This window comes from Phascolarctos cinereus, unplaced genomic scaffold (genome assembly GCF_003287225.1).
Source record: "Phascolarctos cinereus isolate Bilbo 61053 unplaced genomic scaffold, phaCin_HiC Scaffold_2;HRSCAF=192, whole genome shotgun sequence".
Lineage (NCBI taxonomy): Eukaryota > Metazoa > Chordata > Mammalia > Diprotodontia > Phascolarctidae > Phascolarctos > Phascolarctos cinereus.
In genome coordinates this window covers 105,441,191-105,457,593 of record NW_027555625.1, presented here as the reverse complement: position 1 = coordinate 105,457,593, position 16,403 = coordinate 105,441,191, and the positions used below count along the sequence as shown (strand labels likewise).

The 16,403-nt window shown below is 35.2% G+C and overlaps 1 pseudogene; it reads right to left on the bottom strand.

Moving 5' to 3' along the window:
- Window positions 1-250: 250 nt before the first annotated feature.
- LOC110215084 (large ribosomal subunit protein eL42-like) overlaps window positions 251-16,403 on the bottom strand; it is a 45,578-nt pseudogene continuing 29,425 nt past the window's right edge.

The window sequence follows — 16,403 nt, the reverse complement described above, 5'->3', positions numbered from 1 at the left end:
TATTTTAGCCATAGTACTAATAACCAAAGACCCTAGGTCCCCAAAAATATCCAGCTGGGCTTTCTCTCCATGACACACAAATCCCCTTAAATAGATGATTAAAGTTACAACACTCAGCCACATCCTCAAGAACTTTTCCTACGAGAGGGGAAAAGCTTCACATACCATGAGACTTGGTTTTACTCAAGCCTCTTCCTCTCCTAGACAGAAAACACAAAACCAAGAAATGAAATAGAATGCTTTTTTTCTATTAAGACGAAAACAATGAAATTCAGAACTGGATCACTTGGCCCTTTCTCTTCTTGTCTCCTCCCGGTTCAAAATGCTTACAACTCTTAATGGCAAGCATCCTCTTAGACCTGCAATTGGGGTTCCATACATTCAAGCCTCAGTACAATCTGTTTTGTAATCTTTGTCTTTTTCAGGAAAATTGGTTTTGTTTAACCACCATAGCCACTCTGCTTCTGATCCTACCGCCTTTTCCCCTCAGCCTGCCTGGAATCTTTGCCTTTCTTGTACTGCGTCACTTTGTGAGACTGGTGCTTGCCCCACTTTCTTGCAGAAAGTTCTGCGGCTTTTAGGGACGTTCACCGAAGGGCAGCGCTACACTCCCAACTGGGCTTCTCTGATGTCCAGGCCACTGGGATCCCTCGGCGAGAGCTCATGAGGAGCTAAAGGAGACTCCTGGCTTCGAAGGATGACGGCGGAAGAAGCGAGTTAAAATTTTTTCTCCCCCTTTCCTCCCCACCACCCTCCCCAAGAGAGCGCACAATCTGATACAGGCTATACATTTACATTCCTATTAAACATATTTTCAAATTAGTTAAGTTGTAAGTAAAAATTAAAACCAATAGGAGGAACCATCAGAAAGAGGACACAAAACTCAACAGAAGAGAAAAAAAGCAATTCAACTTTCATAGTTCTTTCTTTGGACATGGATAGCATTTTCCATCAAAAAGTCTCTGGAGATGTCATAGATCCTTGTATTGCTGGGAAGGTTTAAGTTTATCAATATTAGTCATGACATAACATGGCTGTTACTCTGTACAACGTTCTCTTGGTTCTGCTCACTTCACTCAGCATCAGACCATACAAGTCTTCCCAGGTTTTTCTGAAGTCAGCCTGTTCACCATTCCTTACAGCACAATAGTATTCCATTACATTCATACACCACAACTTGCTCAACCATTCCCCAATTGATGGGAATCCTCTCAATTTCCAATTCTTTGCCAGCGCAAAAAGAGCTGCTATGAATATTTTTTGTATGTGTGGGTCTTTTTCCCAATTGTGTGATCTCTTTGGGATATAGCCCTAGAAGTGGTATTTCTGGGTCAAAGGGTATGCACATTTTTATAGCCCTTTGGGCATAGTTCCAAATTGCTCTCCAAAATGGTTGGATCATTTCACAACTACACCAATAATGCATTAGTGTTCCAATTTTCCCACATCTTTTCCAACATTTCTCATTTTACTTGTTTGTCATGTTGCCCAGTCTGATAGGTGTGATGTGGTACCTCAGAGTTGTTTTGATTTGCATTTCTCTAATCAATAATGATGTAGAGCATTTTTTCATTGACCATAGATGGCTTTAATTTCTTCAACTAAGAACTGTCTGTTCATATCCTTTGACCATTTATTAATTGGGGAATGGCTTGTGTTCTTACAAATTTGACTTAATTCTCTATGTATTTTAGAAATGAGGCCCTTATCAGAGAGATTGGTTGTAAAAATTCTTTCCCAATTTTCTACCTTCCTTCTAATTTTAGTTGTATTGGTTCTGTTTCTGCAAAAACTTTTCAATTTAATGTAATCAAAATTATCCATTTTACTTTTCATAATGTTTTCTATCTCCTGTTTGGTCATGAATTCTTCTCTTCTCCATACATCTGATAGGTAAACCATTTCTTGTTCTCCCAGTTTCCTTATAGTATTAGCCTTTATATCTAAATCATGAACCCATTTTGACTTTATTTTGGTATATGGTGTCAGATTGGGGGCATATGCCTAGTTTCCGCCATACTCTTTTCCAGTTTTCCCAGCAGTTTTTTTCCAAAGAGTGGGTTCTTATCCCAAAAGCTGGGGTCTTTGGGTTTATCAAGTAATAGATAACCATAGTCATTGACTACTGTGTCTTGCATATTTAACCTATTCCAATGATGCACTACTCTATTTCTTAGCCAGTGCCAGGAAGTTTTGATGATTGCTGCTTTATAATACAATTTAACATCTGGAATTGCTAGGCCACCTTCCCCTGCATTTCTTTTCATTAGTTCCCTTGATATTCTGGACCTTTTGTTCTTCCAAATGAATCTTGTTAATATTTTTTCTAACTCTATAAAATAATTTTTTTGGTAGTTTGATATGGCATTCAATAAGTAAATTAGCTTAGGTAGAATTGTCACTTTTTTTTATATTAGCTCGGCTTACCCATGAGCAACTGGTGTTTTTCCAATTATTTATACCTGACTTTATTTGTGTGAAAAGTGTTTTCCAATTGTGTTCATAGAGTTCCTGGGTTTGTTTTGGGAGGTAGACTGCCAAATATTTTATAATGTTTACAGTAAGTTTAAATGGAATTTCTCTTTCCATCTCTTGCTGTTGGGCTTTGTTGGTAATATATAGAAATGCTAATGATTTATGTGGGTTTATTTTATACCCTGCAACTTTGCTAAAGTTGCTCATTATTTCAAGTAGTTTTTTACTTGATTGTCTAGGACTCTCTAAGTATATCATCATGTCTTCTGTAAAGAGTGATAGCTTTGTTTCTTCTTTGCCTCTTCTAATACTTTCAATTACTTTTTCTTCTCTTATTGCTAAAGCTAATGTTTCCAGTATGATACTGTATAACAGTGGTGATAATGGACATCCTTGTTTCACCCCCAATCTTACTGGAAATGCTTCCAGGTTTTCCCCATTACATATTATGTTTGCTGAAGGTTTTAGATAGATGCTATTTCTTATTTTAAGGAAGACTCCATTTATACTATGCTTTCTAGTGTTTTTAATAGGAATGGGTGCTATATTCTGTCAAAAGCTTTTTCTGCATCTATTGAAATGATTATATGGTTTCTCTTCGTAATGGTGTATTATTCTTGTGATAAGTTGCTGTAATCTATTTGCTAGTATTTTGTTTAAAATTTCTGAATCTATATTCATTAAAGAAATTGGTCTATAATTTTCTTCCTCTGTTTTGACTCTTCTGGTTTAGGTATCAGCACCACATTTGTATCATAAAAAGAATTTGGTAAGACTCCTTCACCTATTTTTCTAAATAGTCTACATATTATTGGAATTAATTGTTCTTTAAATGTTTGATAGAATTTACATGTAAATCCATTTGGAACTGGAGATTTTTTCCTAGAGAGTTCATCATAGAATTCACATGTAAATCCATTTGGCACTGGAGATTTTTTCCTAGAGAGTTCATCAATGGCTAGTTAAATTTCTTTTTCTGAGATGGGGTTATTTAAGCATTTTGCTTCCTCTTTTGTTAATCTGGACAATTTATATTTTTGTAAATATGTATCCATTTCACTAAGATTGTCAAATTTGTTGGCATATAGTTGGGCAAGATAATTCCTAATTATTTTTTAATTTTCTTCCTTGGTGGTAGCTTCACCTTTTCATTCTTGATACTAGTAATTTGGTTTTCTTCTTTCTTTTTTTTAATTAAATTAACCAAAGGTTTATCTATTTTATTGGTTTTTTTCATAAAACCAGCTCTTAGTTTTATTTATTAGTTCAATAGTTTTCTTAATTTCAATTTTATTAATTTTTCCTTTGGTTTTCAATATTTCTAATTTGATGTTTAATTGAGGATTTTTAATTTCTTCTTTTTCTATTTTTTTAGCTGCATGCCTAATTCATTGATCTCCTCTTTTTATATTTTATTTATGTAAGTATTTAGAGATATAAAACTTCCCCTAAGAACTGCTTTCACTGCATCCCATAAGTTTTGGTATGTTGTCTCATTATTGTCATTCTCTTGAATGAAATTATTGATTGTTTCTATGATTTGTTGTTTGACCCAATCATTTTTTAGGATTAGATTATTTAGTTTCCAATTATTTTTTAGTCTATCTTTCCATGGCCCTTTATTACATATAATTTTTATTGCATCATGATCTGAAAAGGATGCATTTAATATTTCTGCCTTTCTGCATTGGATTGTGAGGTTTTTATGCCTTAGTATATGGTCAATTTTTGTGTATGTTCCATGTACCACTCAGAAAAAAAGTATATTCCTTTCTATCCCCATTCAGTTTTCTCCAGATGTCTATCATATCTAACTTTTCTAATGTTCATCTCTTCAACTTCTTTTTTGTTTATTTTTTTGTTAGATTTATCTAATTCAGAGAGGGGGAGGTTGAGGTCCCCCACTAGTATAGTTTTGCTGTCTATTCCTTCCTGTAACTCCCTGAACTTCTCTAAGAATTGGATATATACCATTTGGTGCATATATGTTTAGTAATGATATTACTTCATTGTCTATGGTGCCTTTTAGCAGGATGTAGTTTCCTTCCTTATCTCTTTTGATTAGATCTATTTTTGCTTTTGCTTTGTCTGAGATCAGGATTACCCCTGCTTTTTTTTACTTCAGCTGAAACATAATATATTCTGCTCCAGCCTTTTACTTTTACCCTGTGTCAATCTTTTTCAAATGTGTTTCCTGTAAACAACATATTGTAGGACTATGATTTTTAATCCATTCTGCTATCCATTTCAGTTTTATGGGAGAGTTCATCCCATTCACATTCATAGTTATGATTACTATTTGTGTCTTTTTCTCCATCCTTTTCCCCCCCTGTTTGTGCTTTTATTTCTCCTTTGCCCCTTCACTAGAGATTTGCTTTTGACCACCTCCTCCTTCAGTCCCTCCTTACTTCTATTAGCCTTTCCCTCTTCTTCCCCTTGACCCTTACTGCTTCTTCCCTCCCTTTTATCCCCCGTCCCTTTTCTTTCCCTTTTTCCCTCCTACTGCCTGTAGGGCAAGTTAGATTGTTATACCTAACTGATTATGTTATTCCCTTCTTGAGCCAAATCTGATGAGAGTAAGGTTCAAACAATGCTCCCCCTCCCTTCTTTCCCTCTGCTGTAATAGGATTTTGTGTCTTTTCCTGTATGTAATTTACCCTTGTCTGCCTCCTCCTTTCTCAGTACATTTTCTGATCAGATAATCCTTATTGGATCCCGCTTGATTAGATTTTTTTTATCATTACATCAAAGTCAATTTATGTCCACCCCCTTTATGTATACTCCTTTAATATGGTGTAATAACAATATAGTTCTCTAGAGTTGGAAGTGTCATCTTCTCATCTTCCTTGTAGGGATGTAGACAGTTCCCCCTTTTAACAACATATTGTATCTTTCTGTCCCATTTACCTTTTTATGTCTTTCTTGAATCTTGTACTTGAATATCAAATTCTTTGTTGAGCTCTGGTCTTTTTATCAGGAAGGTTTGGAAGTCCCTTATTTTGTTGATTATCCATCTCCTCCCTTGAAATATCACTCTCATTTTCACTGGGTAGTTGATCCTTGGCTGCAATCCAAGCTCCTTTGCCTTATGGAATATCATGTTCAATGCCCTATGTCTTTTAATGTAGAAGCTGCAAGGTCCTGTGTAATCCTGAGTGTGGTTCCATGATATTTAAATTGCTTTTTTCTGGCTGCTTGCAATATTTTCTCTTTCATCTGGTAATTTTAGAATTTAGCTATTATATTTCTTGCCTTTTTCAATTTTGGATTTCTTTCAGGAGTTAAGTGGTGGATTCTTTCTATGTTTATTTTACCTTCTTGTTCCAGGACTTCAGGGCAGTTTTCCTTTATGATTTCATGAAAGAAATTGTCCAGGCTCTTTTTTTTTAAAGAGAAATTTTTTTTTCCTTTTTTATTTTATTTTATTTTTTAATTTTTTTTTCCATATGCTTTTGAGTTGAAAATTTTTTCTCCCTTTTTCTCCCCCCCCAACCCTCCACAACACGGCACACAATCTGACATAGGCTTTACATTTACATACCCATTAAACATATTTTCACATTAGTGAAGTTGTAAGTAAAAATTAAAACAATAGGAGGAACCATCAGAAAGATGAAACAAAATTCAACTTAAGGTAAAAATAAGTGAGAGCGATTCGACTTCCATAGTTCTTTCTTTGGATGTGGACAGCATTTTCCATCCCGAGTCCTCTTGAGATGTCTTAGATCCTCATAATGCTGAGAAGGGTTCAGTTTAACATTCTTAGTCATTGAATAACATGGCTGCTATTGTATACAAAGTCCTCGGGGGGTCTGCTCACTTCACTCAGCATCAGACCATACAAGTCTTCCCAGGTTTTTCTGAAGTCAGCCTGTTCATCATTTCTTATAGAACAATAGTATTCCATTACATTCATATACCACAACTTGCTCAGACATTCCCCAATTGATGGGCATCCTCTCAATTTCCAATTCTTTGCCACCACAAAAAGAGTTGCTATGAATATTGTTGTACATGTGGGTCCTTTTCCCATTTGTTTGATCTCTTTGGGATATAGCCCTAGAAGTGCTATTGCTGGATCAAAGGGTATGCACATTTTTGTAGCCCTTTGGGCATAGTTCCAAATTGCAACTCCAAAATGGTTGGATCATTTCACAACTCCACCAACAATGTATTAGCGTTCCAATTTTCCCACATCCTCTCCAACATTTATCATTTTCCTGTTTTGTCATGTTGGCCAATCTGATAGGTGTGATGTGGTACCTCAGAGTTGTTTTGATTTGCATTTCTCTAATCAATAATGATTTAGAACATTTTTTCATATGACTATAGATGGCTTTAATTTCTTCATCTGAGAACTGTCTTCATATCCTTTGACCATTTATCAATTGGGGAATGGCTTGTGTTCTTATAAATTTGTCTTAATTCTCTATATATTTTAGAAATGAGGCCTTTATCAGAAAGACTGGTTGTAAAAATTCTTTCCCAATTTTCTACCTTCCTTCTAATCTTAGTTGCATTGGCTTTGTTTGTGCAAAAACTTTTCAATTTAATGTAATCAAAATTATCCATTTTGCTTTTCATAATGTTCTCTATCTCCTGTTTGGTCATGAATTCTTCTGTTCTCCATAGATCTGATAGGTAAACTATTCCTTGTTCTCCCAGTTTACTTAGGTATCAGCCTTTATATCTAAGTCCTGAACCCATTTTGACTTTATTTTGGTATATGGTGTGAGATTTGGGTCTATGCCTAGTTTCTGCCATACTCTTTTCCAGTTTTCCCAGCAGTTTTTTTCAAAGAGTGGGTTCTTATCCCAGAAGCTGGGGTCTTTGGGTTTATCAAATAATAGATTACTATAGTCATTGACTACTGTGTCTTGCATATTTAACCTATTCCACTGATCCACCTCCCTATTTCTTAGCCCAGTACCAAGCAGTTTTGATGATTGCTGCTTTATAATACAATTTAAGATCTGGAATTGCTAGGCCACCTTCCCCTGCATTTCTTTTCATTAGTTCCTTTGATATTCTGGACCTTTTGTTTTTCCAAATGAATCTTGTTATTATTTTTTCTAACTCTATAAAATAATTTTTTGGTAGTTTGATTGGTATGGCACTGAATAAGTAAATTAGCTTAGGTAGGATTGTCATTTTTATTATATTAGCTCGGCCTACCCATGAGCAACTGATGTTTTTCCAATTATTTAGATCTGATTTTATTTGTGTGAAAAGTGTTTTGTAATTGTGTTCATAGAGTTCCTGGGTTTGTTTCAGGAGGTAGACTCCTAAATATTTTATAATGTCTACAGTAAGTTTAAATGGGATTTCTCTTTCTATCTCTTGCTGTTGGGCTTTGTTGGTAATATATAGAAATGCTGATGATTTATGTGGGTTTATTTTATAGCCTGCAACTTTGCTAAAGTTGTTTATTATTTCAAGTAGTTTTTTACTTGATTCTCTAGGATTCTCTAAGTATATCATCATGTCATCTGCAAAGAGTGATAGCTTTGTTTCTTCTTTGCCTATTCTAATGCCTTCAATTTCTTTTTCTTCTCTTATTGCTAAAGCTAAGGTTTCCAGTACAATATTGAATAACAGTGGTGATAATGGACATCCTTGTTTCACCCCCGATCTTATTGGAAATGCTTCTAGCCTGTCCCCATTACATATAATGCTTGCTGAAGGTTTTAGATATATGCTATTTATTATTTTAAGGAAGACTCCATTTATACCTATGCTTTCTAGTGTTTTTAATAGGAATGGGTGTTGTATTTTATCAAAAGCTTTTTCTGCATCTATTGAGATGATCATGTGGTTTCTGTTGGTTTTGTTGTTGATATGCTCAATGATGCTGATAGTTTTCCTAATATTGAACCAACCCTGCATTCCTGGTATAAATCCTACCTGGTCATAGTGTATTATTCTTGTGATAAGTTGCTGTAATCTACTTGCTAGTATTTTGTTTAAAATTTTTGCATCTATATTCATTAGAGAAATTGGTCTATAATTTTCTTTCTCTATTTTGACTCTTCCTGGTTTAGGTATCAACACCATATTTGTATCATAAAAGAATTTGGTAAGACTCCTTCTTCACCTATTTTCCCAAATAGTCTATATAGTATTGGAATTAATTGTTCTTTAAATGTTTGATAGAATTCGCATGTAAATCCATCTGGCCCTGGAGATTTTTTCCTAGGGAGTTCATCAATGGCTTGTTCAATTTCTTTTTCTGAGATGGGGTTATTTAAGTATTTTACTTCCTCTTCGGTTAATCTGGGCAATTTATATTTTTGTAAATATGTATCCATTTCACTAAGATTGTCAAATTTGTTGGCATATAGTTGGGCAAAATAATTCCTAATTATTGTTTTAATTTCCTCTTCCTTGGTGGTAGCTTCACCCTTTTCATTCTTGATACTAGTAATTTGGTTTTCTTCTTTCTTTTTTTTAATTAAATTAACCAAAGGCTTATTATTATTTATTGTTTTCATAAAACCAGCTCTTAGTTTTATTTATTAGTTCAATAGTTTTCTTAATTTCAATTTTATTAATTTTTCCTTTGGTTTTCAATATTTCTAATTTGGTGTTTAGTTGAGGATTTTTAATTTGTTCTTTTTCTAGTTTTTTTAGTTGTATGCCCAATTCATTAATCTCCTCTTTTTCTATTTTATTTATGTAAGCATTTAGAGATATAAAACTTCCCCTAAGAACTGCTTTCACTGCATCCCATAGGTTTGGTATATGTTTTGGTCTCAATTATGTTGTCATTCCTCTGAATGAAATTATTGATTGTTTCCTATGATTTGTTGTTTGACCCAATCATTTTTTAGGATTAGATTATTTAGTTTCCAATTATTTTTTAGTCTATCTTTCCATGGCCCTTTATTACATATAATTTTTATTGCATCATGATCTGAAAAGGATGCATTTAATATTTCTGCCTTTCTGCATTGGATTGTGAGGTTTTTATGCCCTAGTACATGGTCAATTTTTGTGTATGTGCCATGTACTGATGAGAAAAAAGTATATTCCTTTCTATCCCCATTCAGTTTTCTCCAGAGGTCTATCATACCTAACTTTTCTAATGTTCTATTCACCTCCTTAACTTCTTTCTTGTTTATTTTGTGGTTAGACTTATCTAGTGCTGAGAGGGGGAGGTTCAGGTCCCCCACTAGTATAGTTTTGCTGTCTATTTCTTCCTGTAACTCCCTGAACTTCTCCTGTAAGAATTTGGATGCTATACCATTTGGTGCATATATATTTAGTAATGATATTACTTCATTGTCTATGGTGCCTTTTAGCAGGATGTAGTTTCCTTCCTTATCTCTTTTGATTAGATCTATTTTTGCTTTTGCTTTGTCTGAGATCAGGATTGCTACCCCTGCTTTTTTTACTTCAGCTGACACATAATATATTCTGCTCCAGCCTTTTACCTTTACCCTGTATGTGTCACTCTTTTTCAAATGTGTTTCCTGTAAACAACATATTGTAGGATTATGGTTTTTAATCCATTCTGCAATCCATTTCCGTTTTATGGGAGAGTTCATCCCATTCACATTCACAGTTATGATTACTATCTGTGTCTTTTTCTCCATCCTTTTCCCCCATTTATGCTTTTCTTTCTCCTTTTTCCTTTCCCCCTTCACTAGTGTTTTGCTTTTGACACCACCTCCTTCAGTCCCTTCCCCTTTTATTATCCCTTTCCCTTTTCTTCCCCTTTAGTCTTACTGCTTCTTCCCTCCCTTCTTTCCCCCTCCCTTTTCTTTCCTCCTTTTCTTTCCCTTCCCACTGCCTATAGGGCAAGTTAGATTTCTATACCTAACTGATTATATTATGCCCTTCTTGAGCCAAATCTGATGAGAGGAAGGTTCAAACAATGCTCCCCCGCCCTTTCCCTCTGCTGTAATAGGATTTTGTGTCTTTTCCTGTAATGTAATTTACCCTTGTCTGCCTCCTCCTTTCTCAGTACATTTTCTAAGATCAGATTGATCCACTTATTTGGATCCATTTAACCCACTTGATTAGATTTTTTTTTATCATTACATCAAAGTCAACTAATATCCACCCTCTTTATGTATACTTCTTTAACAAGGTGTAATAACAATACAGTTCTCAAGGGTTGCAAGTCTCATATTCCCTTGTAGGGGTTTAAACAGCCCCCCCCTTATTAACAACATATTGTATCCTTCTGTCCCATTTACCTTTTTAAGTCCTTCTTGAGTCCTGTACTTGAAGATCAAATTTTTTGTTGAGCTCTGGTCTTTTTATCAGGAAAGTTTGGAAGTCTCCTATTTCGTTGAATATCCACCTCCTCCCTTGAAAAATGATGCTCATTTTTGCTGGGTAATTGATCCTTGGCTGCATTCCAAGCTCCTTTGCCTTATGGAATATCATGTTCCACGCCCTGCGGTCTTTTAATGTAGAAGCTGCAAGGTCCTGTGTAATCCTGACTGTGGTTCCATGATATTTAAATTGTTTTCTTTCTGGCTGCTTGCAGCACCTTCTCTTTCATCTGGTAATTTTGGAATTTTGCTATTATATTTCTTGGTGTTGTCAATTTGGGATCTCTTTCAGGTGGTGATCGGTGGATTCTTTCTATGGTTATTTTCCCTTCTGGTTCTAGGACTTCTGGGCAGTTTTCCTTTATGATTTCCTGAAAGATACTGTCCAGGCTCTTTTTTTCATCATGATTTTCAGGTAGTCCAATAATTTTTTAATTGTCTCTCCTGAGTCAATTTTCCAGGTCGATTGTTTTAGTGATGAGGTATTTTACATTTTCATCTATTTTTTCATTTTTTTGTTTCTGTTTGACTGATTCTTGCTCTCTCATAGAGACATTAGTTTCCATTTGTCCAATTCTAGTTTTTAACAGATTGTTTTGTTCTGTTAGTTTTTGTACTTCCTTCTTCAACTGGCCAATTGTGTTTTTTAGGGACTTGTTTTTCAGTGTACTCTTCTGTTAGTTTTTGTCCTTCCTTCTTCAATTGGCCAATTGTGTTTTTTAGGGACTTGTTTTCTTCAGTGTATTTTTTTTCCAATTGGCCAATTGTATTTTTGAAGGACTCTTTTACCTCTCTCATTTGACTATTAAAATCCTTCTTGAGCTCTTCTAAGAAGGCTTTTTGGGCTTCAGACCAGTTCATATTCCCTTTTGCTGTTGCAGATGTGGGTTTGTTGACAATGTTGTCCTCTTCAGAATTTCTGTCTTGATCTTCACTCTTCTCGTAATATGAGTCTATGGTATGTTTCTTTTTACTCATGGTGTTTCTTTATTCCCTGGCCTTTAAAGAGATTGAGCTCTCCTGCTGGGGCACAGAAGGTAGTGACCCAAGCTTCTTGTGTTGGGAGCCTAGGTCTTGGTCACTGGCTTTGTGCTGGGGCCTCTTATGCTGGGAATTGGAAGCTGTAGGGTTTTGGCAGCTACCTTGTGTTGGGCTGGAATCAGTAAGGCTGGAACTTTCAGGCAATTCTAGGTTGCCTGCTTTTCCTTTCCTTTAGCTTTCTTCCCCATTCCTTTTAGATGGGCTGCAGGGTGTTTATCTGCCTACTGCCCCTGCAGTGTGTCTCCCTTGTTCTGCTAATGCACTGGAGATTCCTTTGTGTAGATGCTGAGGCACCTGGTGGTTTTCTGAGCTGGTTTCCACTGGTTCCCCTATCCTCAGTGAGGCACTCGGAGGTCTAGGTGTTGGTGTTTGCCTGCCCTACCACCTGGGCCTCAAGATCACCTTCAGGTTGGCAGTTGGAGGTTATAGGGTTCTGACAGCTTACCTGATGTTGGGCTGGAATCAGCAAGGCTGGAACTTTAGTAGGACTCTAGATTACTTTCTTCAGCTCCTTTCAGATGAATGGTGCAGGGTTCTTATCCAACTGGGGCCCTCTGTAGTACTGCTTCCCTTATTTTTAGTAAGGCACTGGGAGACCTGTTTGTTGTAGAATGCCAAGTCACCAGGATCTCCTCCTTGTGTGCTAAAGTGAGGCTGGGCTACTGCTCTGCTGATCCCCATCTTTTTTCTGGTTCAGCTGTTCTGGGTTCTTTTCTGGGGTGATATTTTTTGGGTTTTCTGAGGTGTCTAGTAGAGGGTGAGAGTGACTACCTTTTTACTCTGCCATCTTGGCTCCTGGAAGCTAAAGTCTGTTCAGCTTTTTTCAGAGACATTTCTAAGGACCTTAAGTTTTCAGTTCTTCCAAGATGGCAAGATTTAAGGACAAGTGTTTACTATTCTCTTTGCTTGTCTCTGGCATAAGATCAACCATAAGCACTCTTTTCTGCCCTGGATCTATGAGGAGGCTTCCCTCTTCACTGTGGCTGCAAGCTCTGGCTTACTAATGCTCCTTTTTTTTTATTAGTTTATTTATTTTTAGTTTTCAACATTCACTTCCAGAAGATTTTGAGTTCCATATTTTCTCCCCATCTCAATCCTCCCCACACCCCAAGATTGCATGAATTCTGAATACCCCTTCCCCTAATCTATCCTACCTTTTATTTCTCTCCATCCTTGTCTTATTCCCTTCTCCTTCAATTTTCCTGTAGGGAAGTATATATTTCTATATCCCATTTCCTGTATATCTTATTTCCCATTTGCATGTGAAAACAATTTTTTTAACATTTGTTTGTCTTAACCAGAAGTCAATTACAGTTTACCTACAGAAAAAAATCGCATTTTACTTTGAGTGTCAAGTGTCAGGAAAGTTGCTGGGTACCTTTAAATTTTACTTTCACCTGGAATTTTTTTCTTGCTATTAAAAAAAAATCATCAACCTAAACATTCTCAGCAGACTATCTTTGTTTTAAGGCAGTGCACTTTTTAAGCATAAAATAACTTTAATTATTATTATTTGCTTAGAAGGCATTCCATACAGTTAAGAAAAACAATGGGTTTTTTTATTATTTTTTTCCTTGATCAATGAAAAACTTAATAGCCCAAATACATCCCATAACAAGTACAGATAACAAGATTTACTAGGTAGAGAAAAGGCTGCCAATTGGTTAGTATTTGAGAAGCTTGGCTGGGAGTCTACTGTCACAGTCATTGAATTTGGATCTTAAATGAACCTTGGAGATCATTTAGTTTAAAACCATCACTTTATGGAGAAGAAAATTCACAGAAGTCCATTTTTAATGGATATACTGTGTTATGGTCTGAACTTTATTTTTCAGTTTTAATTTTGATAACCCTGGGTAGAAGAAAAAAAAATGAATAAGTAAGGCAATGCAAACACGTAGTGTCACCTAATTCTAGGCACAAATGTAAGTTAACAATCCCCCCAAAATGACCATGTACCTGATTAATATAAAGTGTGATCTTAATCAAGGTGGTCATTGGGTTGCAGGATATTCTTCAGTATTCCATTTAAATGTGTTGCCATCTGTCATTACTCTAGCACTACAGGCTTTTTTTCTTTACTTTTTTATTCACCTAGGCCTGAAAGATTCCACTGACACCATTGGAAAATGGTCTCCTTCCCTCTTTTTATTCTCTGGATATTCTCAGTCAAACCTCCCACAATAATCTCCCACATCTGGCATAATTATCCCTTTTCTCCCTATTATTTCATAATATCATACAGTTATAGATTCATGGATTTAGAGGTGAAAGGGACTTAAATGTCCCTTGAAAAATCCCATACCCTTACTTTACATATGAAGAAAATGAGATCCTGTAAGGTTAAGGAGCATAGGGAGTGTCACATACCTAGTAAGTTTCTGTGTTAGAATTCAAAACTGGATATTTCTGAGCCAAATAGTTGGCATAGTGGATAGAGCTCTGGTCTTGATGTCAGGAAAACCCGAGTTCAGATTTTTCCTCAGACACTTACTGCCATCTATGACCTAGGCAAATCACTCAACCTCCCTTTTTCTCAGCATCCTTCTCTGGAAAATGATGAGATTGGACTCAAAGGCTCCAAATCTATTATGAAATTTATAATACTATTAGTCTAATTTCAGAACACTACACACTACAGCACATTATCCAACACAGAGGACCATGGGTTTAGGGAACTTTTTTTTTAAAGACAATGATTTTTAATTTTTAAAATAATTTTCAATAATGATCAATTATTTTCTCTCTTTTCTGCCATTTGTGACAAATTTAGTCAAGCAAAACCAATTCCCATATTGACCATATAAAAAAATGTTGTTCTTTTCATTCTCCATGTTTAATCCATCATCTTTATGATGGATTTATGATTTTATTCGGTGGTGGGGGTGGGACTCTTTAAGACTATATTCTGTTTATACTTTAAACAGAAATTAGGTTTTCCATTTGGGTGGGGTTCTACCCATCCTAGTTAATGAGCATATGCTATGGAGGCTAGGACCAATCACATCACAGAGCCATGCCTTTAAATGACTGAATGGCTTTTTAATGAGTTGGGCTTTACCAGAAATAGAAGGATAAGGGTAGATCACAAATTAATAATCAGTTATTGATGTAATAGTATAATATAAATTTTTCCCAGTTAAAACCTTATTCCAACATTTACATTACTCATGTGGCCTTAAGAATATTATTTATCCTCTTTATTTAAAATATGCTCTCATTACATATAAAATGTTTTAATGTTCTTTTTGAATATTTTGAAATCTAAATTCTCTCCCTTACCTCCCCTTTCTTGAGAAGGTAAGCAATTTGATACGTCTGGTCAAGCAAAAAAAATATTTACATATTTGTCTTCCTATGAAAAAAGACACAGACCAAAAAGAAAAAAAAAAAAGGAATAAGGCTATGCTTTGATCTGCATTCAGACTCAATCAGTTCTTTATCTGGAGGTGGATAGCATGTTTATCATGAGTCATTAAGAATTGTCCCTTGGCTGAGAATGACTAAGTTGTTCCAAGTTGATCATAATACAGTATTACTGTTACTACATCGTGTTCCATAGGTTTTCCTTGCTTCACTTTGCATCAATTCATGTAAATCTTTCCAGGATTATCTGAAAGTATCCTGGTCATCATTTCTTAGAGGACAATAGTATTCTATCACAATCTTATACTGCAACTTGTTCAGCCATAACTTAAAAGATGGGCATCCCTTCAATTTCCAATTCTTTGCTACCTCTAAAAGACTTGCTATAAATATTTTTGTACAGATAGGTCATTTTTCTTTTTCTTCTTTTTGTCTTTTTGGTAAACAGAACTAGTAGTGCTATTGCCAGGTCAAAAAGCATGTAAAGTTGTATACCTTTGAGGGCACATTTCCAAATTTCTCTCCGGAGTAATTGAATCAGTTCACAGCTCCACCAAAGTTCATTAGAGTTCTGATTTCCACAATCTCTTTCCAACATTTATGATTTTCCTTTTCTGTCATATTAGCCAATATGGTAAGTGGGAAGTGTAACCAAAGAGGTGTTTTGGTTTGCATTTCTCTCATCAATAGTAATTTGGAAATTTTTTTTCATACTACCATAGATAGCTTTGATTTCTTTGCCTGAAAACTGAATGTTCACAGCCTTTGGCCATTTCTCATTTGGGAATCACTTGTCTTTCTATTTGAGAAATGAGACCTTTTTTAGAGGAATAGCTCTATTTTTTTCAGTTTTCTGCTTTCTTTCTAATCTTGGTTGCATTGTTTTTGTTTGTTTATGCAAAAACTTTTAAAAATTAAATAATTAAAACTATCCATTTCACATTTAGTAATGCTCTCTGTCTCTGGTTTTGTCATAAATACTTCTCTTATCCACAGATCTAAAAGGTAAACTATCTCTTGTTCCCATAATTTGCTTATATTATCACTATGTCTAAATCATGTACCCATTTTTACTTTATTTTGGTATATCATGTAAGATTTTAGTCTGTATCTATTTTCTGCCAAACTTTTTGCAATTTTCCCAACAGTTTTTGTCAAATATTGATTTCTTGTCCCAAACATTTAGCTCTTTGGGTTTATCAAATATTAAACTGCTGTTGTCATTTAGTAGTGTCTATT